Genomic DNA, 13,233 nt, shown 5'->3' on the forward strand with positions numbered 1-13,233 from the left:
GTGTGAATCACTACGCTCTGAGCCCTGTGTGAATCACTACGCTCTGAGCCCTGTGTGAATCACTACGCTCTGAGCCCTGTGTGAATCACTACGCTCTGAGCCCTGTGTGAATCACTACCCTCTGAGCTCTGTGTGAATCACTACGCTCTGGGGCCTGTGTGAATCACTACGCTCTGAGCCCTGTGTGAATCACTACGCTCTGAGCCCTGTGTGAATCACTACGCTCTGGGGCCTGTGTGAATCACTACGCTCTGAGCCCTGTGTGAATCACTACCCTCTGAGCCCTGTGTGAATCACTACGCTCTGAGCCCTGTGTGAATCACTACCCTCTGAGCTCTGTGTGAATCACTACGCTCTGGGGCCTGTGTGAATCACTACGCTCTGAGCCCTGTGTGAATCACTACGCTCTGGGGCCTGTGTGAATCACTACGCTCTGAGCCCTGTGTGAATCACTACCCTCTGGGGCCTGTGTGAATCACTACCCTCTGAGCCCTGTGTGAATCACTACGCTCTGAGCCCTGTGTGAATCACTACGCTCTGGGGCCTGTGTGAATCACTACGCTCTGAGCCCTGTGTGAATCACTACGCTCTGAGCCCTGTGTGAATCACTACGCTCTGAGCCCTGTGTGAATCACTACGCTCTGAGCCCTGTGTGAATCACTACCCTCTGAGCTCTGTGTGAATCACTACGCTCTGGGGCCTGTGTGAATCACTACGCTCTGAGCCCTGTGTGAATCACTACGCTCTGAGCCCTGTGTGAATCACTACGCTCTGGGGCCTGTGTGAATCACTACGCTCTGAGCCCTGTGTGAATCACTACCCTCTGAGCCCTGTGTGAATCACTACGCTCTGGGGCCTGTGTGAATCACTACGCTCTGAGCCCTGTGTGAATCACTACCCTCTGAGCCCTGTGTGAATCACTACGCTCTGGGGCCTGTGTGAATCACTACGCTCTGAGCTCTGTGTGAATCACTACGCTCTGGGGCCTGTGTGAATCACTACGCTCTGGGGCCTGTGTGAATCACTACCCTCTGGGCCCTGTGTGAATCACTACGCTCTGGGGCCTGTGTGAATCACTACGCTCTGGGGCCTGTGTGAATCACTACGCTCTGAGCCCTGTGTGAATCACTACGCTCTGGGGCCTGTGTGAATCACTACGCTCTGAGGCCTGTGTGAATCACTACGCTCTGAGCCCTGTGTGAATCACTACCCTCTGAGCCCTGTGTGAATCACTACGCTCTGGGGCCTGTGTGAATCACTACGCTCTGAGCCCTGTGTGAATCACTACGCTCTGAGCCCTGTGTGAATCACTACGCTCTGAGCCCTGTGTGAATCACTATGCTCTGAGCCCTGTGTGAATCACTACGCTCTGAGCCCTGTGTGAATCACTACCCTCTGGGCCCTGTGTGAATCACACTGCCCCTGGGCATGGCACACTGCTATAAGATCACACTGCCCCTGGGCATGGCACACTGCTATATCACACTACCCCTGGGCATGGCACACTGCTATATCACACTACCCCTGGGCATGGCACACTGCTATAAGATCACACTGCCCCTGGGCATGGCACACTGCTATATCACACTACCCCTGGGCATGGCACACTGCTATATCACACTACCCCTGGGCATGGCACACTGCTATATCACACTACCCCTGGGCATGGCACACTGCTATATCACACTACCCCTGGGCATGGCACACTGCTATATCACACTACCCCTGGGCATGGCACACTGCTATATCACACTACCCCTGGGCATGGCACACTGCTATATCACACTACCCCTGGGCATGGCACACTGCTATAAGATCACACTGCCCCTGGGCATGGCACACTGCTATATCACACTACCCCTGGGCATGGCACACTGCTATATCACACTACCCCTGGGCATGGCACACTGCTATAAGATCACACTGCCCCTGGGCATGGCACACTGCTATATCACACTACCCCTGGGCATGGCACACTGCTATATCACACTACCCCTGGGCATGGCACACTGCTATATCACACTACCCCTGGGCATGGCACACTGCTATAAGATCACACTGCCCCTGGGCATGGCACACTGCTATATCACACTACCCCTGGGCATGGCACACTGCTATATCACACTACCCCTGGGCATGGCACACTGCTATAAGATCACACTGCCCCTGGGCATGGCACACTGCTATATCACACTTCCCCTGGGCATGGCACACTGCTATATCACACTACCCCTGGGCATGGCACACTGCTATATCACACTACCCCTGGGCATGGCACACTGCTATATCACACTACCCCTGGGCATGGCACACTGCTATATCACATTGCCCCTGGGCATGGCACACTGCTATATCACACTGCCCCTGGGCATGGCACACTGCTATATCACACTACCCCTGGGCATGGCACACTGCTATATCACACTACCCCTGGGCATGGCACACTGCTATATCACACTGCCCCTGGGCATGGCACACTGCTATATCACACTGCCCCTGGGCATGGCACACTGCTATATCACACTACCCCTGGGCATGGCACACTGCTATATCACACTACCCCTGGGCATGGCACACTGCTATATCACACTACCCTGGGCATGGCACACTGCTATATCACACTACCCCTGGGCATGGCACACTGCTATATCACACTACCCCTGGGCATGGCACACTGCTATATCACACTACCCCTGGGCATGGCACACAGCTATATCACACTACCCTGGGCATGGCACACTGCTATATCACACTACCCCCTGGGCATGGCACACTGCTATATCACACTACCCCTGGGCATGGCACACTGCTATATCACACTACCCCTGGGCATGGCACACTGCTATATCACACTGCCCCTGGGCATGGCACACTGCTATATCACACTACCCCTGGGCATGGCACACTGCTATATCACACTGCCCCTGGGCATGGCACACTGCTATATCACACTACCCCTGGGCATGGCACACTGCTATATCACACTACCCCTGGGCATGGCACACTGCTATATCACACTACCCCTGGGCATGGCACACTGCTATATCACACTACCCCTGGGCATGGCACACTGCTATATCACACTACCCCTGGGCATGGCACACTGCTATATCACACTACCCCTGGGCATGGCACACAGCTATATCACACTACCCCTGGGCATGGCACACTGCTATATCACACTACCCCTGAGCATGGCACACTGCTATATCACACTACCCCTGGGCATGGCACACTGCTATATCACACTGCCCCTGGGCATGGCACACTGCTATATCACACTACCCCTGGGCATGGCACACTGCTATATCACACTGCCCCTGGGCATGGCACACTGCTATATCACACTGCCCCTGGGCATGGCACACTGCTATATCACACTACCCCTGGGCATGGCACACTGCTATATCACACTACCCCTGGGCATGGCACACTGCTATATCACACTGCCCCTGGGCATGGCACACTGCTATAAGATCACACTACCCCTGGGCATGGCACACTGCTATATCACACTACCCCTGGGCATGGCACACTGCTATATCACACTGCCCCTGGGCATGGCACACTGCTATATCACACTACCCCTGGGCATGGCACACTGCTATATCACACTACCCCTGGGCATGGCACACTGCTATATCACACTACCCCTGGGCATGGCACACTGCTATATCACACTACCCCTGGGCATGGCACACTGCTATATCACACTACCCCTGGGCATGGCACACTGCTATATCACACTACCCCTGGGCATGGCACACTGCTATATCACACTACCCCTGGGCATGGCACACTGCTATATCACACTACCCCTGGGCATGGCACACTGCTATATCACACTACCCCTGGGCATGGCACACTGCTATATCACACTACCCCTGGGCATGGCACACTGCTATATCACACTACCCCTGGGCATGGCACACTGCTATATCACACTACCCCTGGGCATGGCACACTGCTATATCACACTGCCCCTGGGCATGGCACACTGCTATATCACACTACCCCTGGGCATGGCACACTGCTATATCACACTACCCCTGGGCATGGCACACTGCTATATCACACTACCCCTGGGCATGGCACCCTGCTATATCACACTACCCCTGGGCATGGCACACTGCTATATCACACTACCCCCTGGGCATGGCACACTGCTATATCACACTACCCCTGGGCATGGCACACTGCTATATCACACTGCCCCTGGGCATGGCACACTGCTATATCACACTGCCCCTGGGCATGGCACACTGCTATATCACACTACCCCTGGGCATGGCACACTGCTATATCACACTACCCCTGGGCATGGCACACTGCTATATCACACTGCCCCTGGGCATGGCACACTGCTATATCACACTACCCCTGGGCATGGCACACTGCTATATCACACTGCCCCTGGGCATGGCACACTGCTATATCACACTGCCCCTGGGCATGGCACACTGCTATATCACACTACCCCTGGGCATGGCACACTGCTATAAGATCACACTGCCCCTGGGCATGGCACACTGCTATATCACACTACCCCTGGGCATGGCACACTGCTATATCACACTACCCCTGGGCATGGCACACTGCTATATCACACTACCCCTGGGCATGGCACACTGCTATATCACACTACCCCTGGGCATGGCACACTGCTATATCACACTACCCCTGGGCATGGCACACTGCTATATCACACTGCCCCTGGGCATGGCACACTGCTATATCACACTGCCCCTGGGCATGGCACACTGCTATATCACACTGCCCCTGGGCATGGCACACTGCTATATCACACTACCCCTGGGCATGGCACACTGCTATATCACACTACCCCTGGGCATGGCACACTGCTATAAGATCACACTTTTAAGAGAGAAGGTATTGGAGTAGGGTGGAACATCAGAACACTTCAAAAAAAATAAAGAAAAGGACCCTGAGACTGAGTCCCTGGGATATACCTTGAGCCCCACCCTCTTCAACAGTCAGTATACCTCCAAAACCCCCTATACCTCCTATACCTCCTATACCTCCAAAACCCCCTATACCCCCTATACCTCCTATACCTCCTATACCTCCTATACCTCCTATACCCCCTATACCTCCTATACCTCCTATACCTCCTATACCTCCTATACCCCCTATACCTCCTATACCCCCTATACCTCCTATACGCCCTATACCTCCTATACGCCCTATACCTCCTATACCTCCTATACCTCCTATACCCCCTATACCTCCTATACCTCCTATACCTCCTATACCCCCTATACCCCCTATACCTCCTATACCTCCTATACCTCCTGTACCTCCTATACCTCCTATACCCCATATACCTCCTATACCTCCTATACCTCCTATACCTCCTATACTATACCTCCTATACCTCCTATACTATACCTCCTATACCTCCTATACCTCCTATACCCCCTATACCTCCTATACCTCCTATACCTCCTATACTATACCTCCTATACCTCCTATACCTCCAAAAACCCCTATACCTCTTATACCCCCTATACCCCCTATACCCCTTATACCTCCTATACCTCCTATACCTCCTATACCCCCTATACCTCCTATACCTCCTATACTATACCTCCTATACCTCCTATACCTCCAAAACCCCTATACCTCCTATACCCCCTATACCCCCTATACCCCCTATACCTCCTATACCTCCTATACCTCCTATACCCCCTATACCTCCTATACTATACCTCCTATACTATACCTCCTATACCTCCTATACCCCCTAAACCTCCTATACCTCCAAAAAAACCTATACCCCTTATACCTCCTATACCCCCTATACTATACCTCCTATACCTCCTATACTATACCTCCTATACCCCCTATACCTCCTATACCTCCTATACCCCCTATGCCTCCTATACCTCCTATACCTCCTATACCTCCTATACCTCCTATACTATACCTCCTATACCTCCTATACCTCCTATACTATACCTCCTATACCTCCAATACTATACCTCCTATACCCCCTATACCTCCTATACCTCCTATACCCCCTATGCCTCCTATACCTCCTATACCTCCTATACCTCCTATACCTCCTATACTATACCTCCTATACCCCCTATACCTCCTATACCTCCTATACCCCCTATGCCTCCTATACCTCCTATACCTCCTATACCTCCTATACCTCCTATACTATACCCCCTATACCTCCTATACCTCCTATACCTCCTATACCTCCTATACCCCCTATACCTCCTATACCCCCTATACCTCCTATACCCCTGTACCCCCTATACCTCCTATACTATACCTCCTATACTATACCTCCTATACTATACCTCCTATACCCCCTATACCTCCTATACCTCCTATACCCCCTATACCCCCTATACCTCCTATACCCCCTATACCTCCTATACTATACCTCCTATACCTCCTATACTATACCTCCTATACTATACCTCCTATACCCCCTATACCTCCTATACCTCCTATACCTCCTATACCTCCTATACCTCCTATACTATACCTCCTATACCTCCTATACTATACCTCCTATACCCCCTATACCTCCTATGCCTCCTATACCTCCTATACCCGCTATTCCCCCTATACCTCCTATACCTCCTATACTATACCTCCTATACCTCCTATACCCCCTATACCTCCTATACCTCCTATACCTCCTATACCTCCTATACCCCCTATACCTCCTATACTATACCTCCTATACTATAACTCCTATACCTCCTATACCTCCTATACCTCCTATGGTATACCTCCTACACCCCCTATACCTCCTATACCTCCTATACCTCATATACCTCCTATACCTCCTATACCTCCTATACACCCTATACCTCCTATACCTCCTATACTATACCTCCTATACCCCCTATACCTCATATACCTCCTATACCTCCTATACACCCTATACCTCCTATACCTCCTATACCTCCTATACCCCCTATACCTCCTATACCTCCTATACCTCCTATACCTCCTATACTATACCTCCTATACCTCCTATACCTCCTATACTATACCTCCTATACCTCCAATACTATACCTCCTATACCCCCTATACCTCCTATACCTCCTATACCCCCTATGCCTCCTATACCTCCTATACCTCCTATACCTCCTATACCTCCTATACTATACCTCCTATACCCCCTATACCTCCTATACCTCCTATACCCCCTATGCCTCCTATACCTCCTATACCTCCTATACCTCCTATACCTCCTATACTATACCCCCTATACCTCCTATACCTCCTATACCTCCTATACCTCCTATACCTCCTATACCCTCTATACCTCCTATACCCCCTATACCTCCTATACCCCCTGTACCCCCTATACCTCCTATACTATACCTCCTATACTATACCTCCTATACTATACCTCCTATACCCCCTATACCTCCTATACCTCCTATACCCCCTATACCCCCTATACCTCCTATACCCCCTATACCTCCTATACTATACCTCCTATACCTCCTATACTATATCTCCTATACTATATCTATATCTCCTATCTCCGCTCCTTGAAAGCGGCAGCTCAACACTTTAGCTCAGTGCGGATGTTGCCTGTAATCCATGGCTTCTGGTTGGGGTATGTACGTACGGTCACTGTGAGGACGACATCATCGATGCACTTATTGATGAAGCCAGTGACTGATGTGGTGTACTCCTCAATGCCATCGGAAGAATACCGGAACATGTTCCAGTCTGTGCTAGCAAAACAGTCCTATAGCTTAGCATCTGCGTCATCTGACCACTTTTTTATTAACCGAGTCACTGGTGCTTCCTGCTTTAGTTTTTGCTTATAAGCAGGAATCAGGAGGATAGAGTTATGGTCAGATTTGCCAAATGGAGGGCGAGGGAGAGCTTTGTATACGTCTCTGTGTGTGGAGTAAAGGTGGTCTAGAGTTTTTTTCCTCTGGTTACACATTTAACATGCTGGTAGAAATTAAGTAGAACGGATTTAAGTTTCCCTGCAGTAAAGTCCCCGGCCACTAGGAGCGCTGCATCTGGATGAGCGTTTTCCTGTTTAGTTATGGCCTTATACAGCTCATTGAGTGCAATCTTAATGCCAGCATCGGTTTGTGGTGGTAAACAGACAGCTATGAAAAATATAGATGAAAACTCTCTTGGTAAATAGTGTGGTCTACAGCTTATCATGAGATACTCTACCTCAGGCGAGCAAAACCTTGAGACTTCCTTAATATTTCATTTTGTGCACCAGCTGTTGTTTACAAATATACACAGACCGCCACCCCTTGTCTTACCGGAGTCAGCCTTTGGTGTGAAAGAATCATCATAAAGTTCATAAAATAGGTTTAAGGCCTTTGGTGTGAAAGAATCAACATAAAGTGTTAGTCAAGGCTCAACCGTGTTATACAATAAGTCCTGTGGATGAATTACTCAAAATGGCCAGGAGATGGAGCCAATGACATGTAACCTATTGAATACTAGCACCAAGATGGCAGAAATAAGCAAACGACATTTTAATACAGATGGGGATTTTATGTAAAGTGTTTAATTACTAATGATTGCATGAACTAATAGTAATTAATGACCAGCTTAGTAGAGCGATATCTGGAAAAACAGTCACCATTAAACGTAAAGCAGCGCTTCATTTAACTCGAAGAGAGAGACAGGAAGTGACAAAATTATTACATGCAAAAATCGTAGTTAGAATAAGTATTTTGTAAAAGTAATGAAAAATTAAGTAATTGAATGGGATGAAATTGGCTATCTTATGAGCAAAGAGCAGTAGGTTATTTGAATCTGAAGGGTAAAAAAATAAGTTCTAAAAATTAGTATAATAATTTGATATAAATTTGGATAAGAAGTTACGATATATAACTTAATTAATTCATAGAATAATCAAGGACTGGTTGGTATGGAGACTGACGTTATTTTAGAGAGCAATTTAGGCTATATTTTCTGGAGCAGTGTCCGGGAAATTACAGTCTATTTATTTATATTTTTTTGGTTCTGCTGGGAAAAGTAATAAATAAACTGAACATACATGACGTTACTAGAGTAATTTATATGATGGTTAATGTTGTTACGTTAGTTTTTAAACCCTATGATAGAGGTTAATGTAGAACGCTGTTTGAGAGTGTGTTAATTAGTCTACTAGTAAAACATGGAAGAATGTCCATGTTTTTGTCTGCGGGTGTTAACCATTGGGGCTCGCTGAAACGTGAGAGCGCTGGGAGGGACATTATGGGTTACGTTAGGTGTACAAGGATCAATGGTTGCTGTGGAGAAGGAAGTCATAGGGGGTTGAATGTTTGGTGTGAAAGGGCTAGCTAGTTAGTGGTGCGAACTAGTGACGTTTAGAGTGGTGACGTAACTTGCTATGCGACAAGGAAGTAGTTGTTTAACTTGCTTTGCAAGGACCGCGGATTCTGTGGAGCGACGAGTAATGGTGTTTCGATGGTGAATGTTGTGAATATGTGTAAAGGGTCCCTGGTTCAAACCCAGAGAGGGAGAGAAAGCAACACTTTTACTTTGAGGATATAGATTAATAGGTGACTTGATAAACATGTTGTGAAAGGGATTGTCTTACGACACATAGTAAATAGTATAACATACAGTGGGGAAAAAAAATATTACACAGTGACTTTTATTTAGTCAGCCACCAATTGTGCAAGTTCTCCCACTTAAAAAGATGAGAGGCCTGTAATTTTCATCATTGGGTACACGTCAACTATGACAGACAAATTGAGAAAGAAAATATCCAGAAAATCACATTGTAGGATTTTTTTTTAATTTATTTGCAAATGATGGTGGAAAATAAGTATTTGGTCACCTACAAACAAGCAAGATTTCTGGCTCTCACAGACTTGTAACTTCTTCTTTAAGAGGCTCCTCTGTCCTCCACTCGTTACCTGTATTAATGGCACCTGTTTGAACTTGTTGTCAGTATAAAAGACACCTGTCCACAACCTCAAACAGTCACACTCCAAACTCCACTATGGCCAAGACCAAAGAGCTGTCAAAGGACACCAGAAACAAAATTGTAGACCTGCACCAGGCTGGGAAGACTGAATCTGCAATAGGTAAGCGGCTTGGTTTGAAGAAATCAACTGTGGGAGCAATTATTAGGAAATGGAAGACATACAAGACCACTGATAATCTCCCTCGATCTGGGGCTCCACGCAAGATCTCACCCTGTGGGGTCAAAATGATCACAAGAACGGTGAGCAAAAATCCCAGAACCACACGGGGGGACCTAGTGAATGACCTGCAGAGAGCTGGGACCAAAGTAACAAAGCCTACCATCAGTAACACACTATGCCGCCAGGGACTCAAATCCTGCAGTGCCAGACGTGTCCCCCTGCTTAAGCCAGTACATGTCCAGGCCCGTCTGAAGTTTGCTAGAGTGCATTTGGATGATCCAGAAGAGGATTGGAAGAATGTCATATGGTCAAATGAAACCAAAATATAACTTTTTGGTAAAAACTCAACTCGTCGTGTTTGGAGGACAAAGAATGCTGAGTTGCATCCAAAGAACACCATACCTACTGTGAAGCATGGGGGTGGAAACATCATGCTTTGGGGCTGTTTTTTCTGCAAAGGGACCAGGACGACTGATCCGTGTAAAGGAAAGAATGAATGGGGCCATGTATCGTGAGATTTTGAGTGAAAACCTCCTTCCATCAGCAAGGGCATTGAAGATGAAACGTGGCTGGGTCTTTCAGCATGACAATGATCCCAAACACACCGCCCGGGCAACGAAGGAGTGGCTTCGTAAGAAGCATTTCAAGGTCCTGTAGTGGCCTAGCCAGTCTCCAGATCTCAACCCCATAGAACATCTTTGGAGGGAGTTGAAAGTCCGTGTTGCCCAGCGACAGCCCCAAAACATCACTGCTCTAGAGGAGATCTGCATGGAGGAATGGGCCAAAATACCAGCAAAAGTGTGTGAAAACCTTGTGAAGACTTACAGAAAACGTTTGACCTGTGTCATTGCCAACAAAGGCTATATAACAAAGTATTGAGAAACTTTTGTTATTGACCAAATACTTATTTTCCACCATAATTTGCAAATTAATTAATTAAAAATCCTACAATGTGATTTTCTGGATTTTTTTTCTCATTTTGTCTGTCATAGTTGACGTGTACCTATGATGAAAATTACAGGCCTCTCTCATCTTTTTAAGTGGGAGAACTTGCACAATTGGTGGCTGACTAAATACTTTTTTCCCCACTGTACTTTGTGTAAGACTTGATATTTTATCCCAGGCATCTATTTAAAATATGTTCGCTACGTTGTCTCCTACTCTCCCCTTGTCATAATGCTATAGGAGACTTCCATCAATCCTGGAAAAAAAACGCCCCCTCACAAAACACTGGATAATACCACGTTTATTAAGTTAACTACACCTTCTACTATAAACCTATAACCCCTTTCTAGTAATTTAATCATCGCAAACTGTTGCATTGATGTTATTAAAATATAAACCTATTGTTTCATAATCCAAAACCCACAAAAAGATGTCACCTTAATCCACCAGGCTAACAGCAACAACTACCTCCCATCGTTCAACGTACTATAAACAACCTATCGTTATCAGAAGTAATGAACCGTCGTCATAACTCACCGCTGTTTAAACAAACTATATAATGTCATAATACAATGATCAATTATCAAATATCTTTCCTTATTCAACTATCTAGATATGTTCTTCATTAGTAAATCGTCTCCACAAAGCAATACTACCTAATAACATATTCTCATTCACCTAAATAGAAATAATTACTTATATTAAACAATCCCATTCAACATCAAGTCAACCTGTCTCATCACCCAATTAACTTACTTACTTTTTAAACCCTCTACAATATCTATTATTCTATTATTCTCTATCTCTACCTTTCCATATAACGTGCAAATTAATTACTTAAAAATCATACAATGTGATTTTCTGTTTTTTTGTTTTAGATTCCGTCTCTCACAGTTGAAGTGTACCTATGATAAAAAATTACAGACCTCTACATGCTTTGTAAGTAGGAAAACCTGCAAAATCGGCAGTGTATCAAATACTTGTTCTCCCCACTGTATGTATTTAAAAGGTTTATCTAATAGAAATTGGGAAGTATATTAGGAATTGGTATTAGGAATAATTGTTAAAGCATAATAATTTGTCATATGATGAATGTTTATAGGGATTTATTGGTTTTAGAAATGAAATCAATTAAATTGTTGTGTTTTTGTCTTCTAGTGAGGTAAATCCAGATGGTATCTTGATGCATAATAAGGGATCATTTGGAATGGAATGGTGTGAACCTATAAATCAGGAAGTAACAAACTATCAACCGGCTGAAGATGAATATCAGAGGCGTTGAAGACGTTTTTGTAAAATACAATTTCTACATGCAACTGGTCTACAACCATTCGAAGATATCAAAGGATTTTCTCATGTTTTTATATCAAAGGAGTGGGAAAGGAGTTCACTATTGAGTGAGAATGGAGAAAGATCTGTTCGAATGCAACATTTCTCATGTTGTTGGTATAATGGTTGACAAATGGACATGACATTGAAGTTGTGGAGTTGGTGGTGAATCGAATGGGACATTGTAGTTGTGACATTGTAATGGGCAAGTCATTTTGAAATATGAAGCTGTCTGAAGAACATAATGAAGAGACGCCAGAAGATTTAAGTGCTGGGTGGAATAAAGGGGTTGCTTGTTGATAATAAAATTGGATTTATCTAAATTTGCTAATTTGGGTAGTAGGTATATACACTGGTAAATTGATAGTATTAAGAATGCATTGAGATAATGATCTATCTGTATTTATTATCAGGATGAGGAAAGTCATAATTGAATTATGAATGTTTATAATGTATGTTAATATAAGTGTACAATGAAAGTTGTAATGGGTGATAAAGTTGAAGGTTTTAATTTTCATTGATAAGGATAGTGAATCAATAAGGATTGTCATTTTAAATTGGTTGAGTTAAGTAATTTGGTTAGTTATAATTCATAATATGAATGAGTGATTTAAGTGAATCATTAGTATGTATAAGTATAGAAATGTTTTATATCGATTTTAATGGTTAAAACAGTGATACATTAAGGTAATGTCTTAGGATACATTTATATGATTTATTTTGAGTAGACATTGTTGAATCATACTGTTTGAAACATGGAAGTTAAGGTGAGGATTGTGAATGAAATCATTAGTAGGTTGATGAATTCAGTTACAGTATTAA

This window comes from Coregonus clupeaformis, chromosome 34 (genome assembly GCF_020615455.1).
Source record: "Coregonus clupeaformis isolate EN_2021a chromosome 34, ASM2061545v1, whole genome shotgun sequence".
Lineage (NCBI taxonomy): Eukaryota > Metazoa > Chordata > Actinopteri > Salmoniformes > Salmonidae > Coregonus > Coregonus clupeaformis.